Consider the following 3,566-nt stretch of genomic DNA (forward strand, 5'->3'; position numbering starts at 1 on the left):
GGCTGGTCTTGAACTCTTAATCTCAAGGGATCCTTCTGCCTCGGCCTCCCAGGGTGCCAGGATTATAGGCATGAGCCACCATGCCTGGCCATTTTCTGGGTATTTCTTTTCTGTGTTTGGCATGTCGGCTTTGGAGAAGAGCATGGGGAAGACCCAGGTCATGGCAGTTCAATTATGAGGAAACGTCAGGTTTTCTTAGAGTCTGGTACCCCAAGGCAGAAAACTGAAGTTTTCTGCCTTAGATGACAGAAAAGCAACTATGTTGGGAATATCCTTAGACAGATCAGAAAAGGTCCAATTTCACACCTTCACAGAGAAACAGGCCCAGGAAGGTGAGGCGCAGTTATCAAGGCCCCAGGGCCTGTCAGTGGCAAAGTGGAAACTAGAGACAGGTCCTCAACTCCTTGTGTTAAAATGTATCTGTAACTGGATGTGGCTGTGTTCCAGAAAGCTTTCTTTCTTTTTTTTTTTTGTAGAGACAGAGTCTCACTTTATGGCCCTCAGTAGAGTGCCATGGCCTCACACAGCTCACAGCAACCTCTAACTCCTGGACTTAAGCGATTCTCTTGCCTCAGCCTCTGAGTAGCTGGGACTACAGGCGCCTGCTACAACACCCGGCTATTTTTTGGTTGCAGTTCAGCCAGGGCCGGGTTTGAACCCGCCACCCTCAGTATATGGGGCCGGCGCCTTAAGGACTGAGCCACAGGCGCTGCCCCCAGAAAGCTTTCTTTTATTTATTTTTATTTATTTATTTTTTTTGTAAAGACAGAGTCTCACTGTACTGCCCTCAGGTAGGGTGCCGTGGCGTCACATCACAGCAACCTCTAACTCTTGGGCTTACGCGATTCTCTTGCCTCAGCCTCCCGAGCAGCTGGGACTACAGGAACCCGCCACAATGCCCGGCTATTTTTTTGTTGCAGTTTGGCCAGGGATGGGCTTAGAACCCCCCACCCTCGGCATATGGGGCTGGCGCCCTACTCACTGAGCCACAGGCGCCGCCCCCAGAAAGCTTTCTTTACAGAAAGAGCTTGGTGCTAGGTCTGGCTCAAGGCCATGGTGGCTGAGCCCAAGATGGAAAGCTTGGTGGAACCCTGGGCTTCACTTCCTGGCTTGGTGGCTTGATAGATGTGTGACTTTGAACAGAAAGGTCCCTAAACCTGTGTCCTCTGACGGTGCAGATGGCAGCACCCGGCTCCCTTGCCTGAAGGGGTGTGTGCTGGGTAGATATCGAATCTGAATCTACCTTATAACTAAAATGTACATGTGAATGTTTCAGTTTGTTAGCAAAATAAATATTTTTTGTCCTAAGAAATGAAAGTACCTGGCACAGCTTCTATAGCTCGGTGGTTAGGACTCAGTCACATACACTGGGGATGGCAGGTTCGAACCCAGCCTGGGCCTGCTAAACAATGACAGCTAGAACAAGAGAAAAAAATATCCAGGTGTTGCAGTGGGCACCTGTAGTCCCAGCTACTCGGGAGGCTGAGGCAGGAGGATCACTTAAGCCCACAAGTTTGAAGTTGCTATGAGCTGTGAGGCCACAGCACTCTACCGAGGGCAACATAATGAGACTCTGTCTCAATAAATAAATAAATAAATGAATGTACCTGTGAAGATCCACTTTTTGCAGCTCTCGCATAGGAGTGTGAACATGGTATATTTGTCTTTCTGTGCCTAGCTTTTTTTTTTTTTTTTCTTGAGACAGAATCTCACTCTATCACCTTCAGTAGACTGCCATAGCGTTACAGCTCACAGCAACCTCAAATTCCTGGGCCCAGGCAATTCTCTTGCCTCAGCCTCCCAAGCAGCTAGGACCACAGGTGCCCGCCACAACGCCCGGCCGTTTTTTGTTGCAGTTCGGCAGGGGCTGGGTTTGAACCTGCCACCCTCGGTATATGGGGCTGGTGTCCTACCCACTGAGCCACAGCTGCTGCCCAGTGCATTGGTACTTTTAACAGGACCTCAGGTGGCTGATGGCAGCAGGTCACCCTCCTGGCCTCATTGCTTACTCAGATGTAAGGTGAGGCTGCATTCAGTGATATCCGAGACAGCTCTAGTGCTATGAGCTTTAGCCTATCTGACCATCTCCAGTGCCTCCCTGCCCGGTGGAGTTGGGGCTGAGCTCCAGGTGCTGATGTGCTGGGCAGCAAGGCCTCTCCCCACCATGCTATACCCATGACACTGAGCTGGCTGGCTTCCCCCAGGCCTGGTGGAGCAACACAGCAGCTGCCAACATGGTGCTATTAACTATGCCAATTGTACAGACAGTCAGAGACTTGGGGTCTTCTCCCAAGCTAATGTAGTTGTTGGAAGAACTTAGTTCCTCAACTCAGTTGCTTTTTGCCAGCAGCACCTGGGACTTAGAACAAGGACCTGTGGCATTGCTACTTCCATCCTAGGACATCCTTTGGCTCAGGCTCTCTCATCGTCAACCTGGAGATTTTTGCCCCTCAGTTTGGCAACTGCCAGTGGCTCTGCAGCTTGATAAATATGTTAATGTTAAATCATCCTGGGGGCTGCATTGGTTTCTGTAACCAATGACCACATATTTAGCTGCTTAAAACACCTGTTTATTATCTCACGGTCTATGGGTCAGAGGTTGTAGCACAGAAGGCCAGGGCTTCTGCCCAAGATCTCATAAGGTGGCAATCACCGTGCCGGCCAGGCTGCATTCTCATCTGGAACTCAGGGTCCTCTCCCAAGCGAATGTAGTTGTTGGCAGAACTCAGTTCCTCAAAGTTCTAGGCCTGGAGGCCTTATTTCCTTGATGACTGTCTGCCTGGGGTGGCAGTTTCTGCACTTGAAGTTCCTTGCCCATGGACCTCTCACAACTTAGCAACTTACTTCTTCAAGGTAAGAGAAACTGTCTTCTAGTCCCTTTAAAGGATCAACTGATTGGGTCAGGCCCAATCAGTTTAGATGATCTTCCCTTTTAATTAACTTCAAGTCCATCAGGGACTTTAATTACATCTGCACAAGTCCCTCACTTATGGCACAGAATGTTAGTCACAGTAGTGACGACTCATGTGTAAGTTCTGCTCAAATGCAAAGGGAGGGGATCACAAAAGGGCATGGACCACTGGGGGTCATCTTAGACTGCCTACCAAAGGGCAAGCTAGAATTTAGCCAAAACTAACTTCACCGGCAGGTACCAGGATAAGCAAGAGCAAACTTAGGGAATCAAATCAAGTGTCAAGGACAGATACCAATTAACATCTTTATTTATTGGTAAAACATAAACATCCAGATCTCTTAAATCCACACAATCTTTCCAAATATTTGGCAAGATCAATTCCAAGTCTGTGTGGGTGGGAGCAAGGAAAACAAAGGGGTCTCTTGCGCTAAGAGACTGTTGGTTCACAGTTTTACTCTGCTTTCCTCTAAATTCTCACCAACCTGGACTCTTCTCAAGCAGATGGAGTAAGGCCCTATCCCATCAGTGTAGGACTGGCCCCATTTGAGTGTGACATCAAGTTCCTCCGATGGTCCAAGCTGAGCATGGATGACTATCAGATCTCACACACAAATCCCCTCTCTTTATAGTGTACGCAGAATCTCAAGATATG

General features: G+C 48.7%; 1 protein-coding gene across 1 annotated transcript in view; it reads left to right on the top strand.

Moving 5' to 3' along the window:
• The window catches only part of ADGRG5 (adhesion G protein-coupled receptor G5), a 266,713-nt gene that overhangs the window by 127,458 nt on the left and 135,689 nt on the right, over positions 1-3,566 (top strand). The gene's annotated exons all lie outside the window — the stretch shown is intronic.

The sequence above is a fragment of the Nycticebus coucang genome, chromosome 2 (assembly GCF_027406575.1).
Source record: "Nycticebus coucang isolate mNycCou1 chromosome 2, mNycCou1.pri, whole genome shotgun sequence".
NCBI classification, from domain to species: Eukaryota; Metazoa; Chordata; class Mammalia; order Primates; family Lorisidae; genus Nycticebus; species Nycticebus coucang.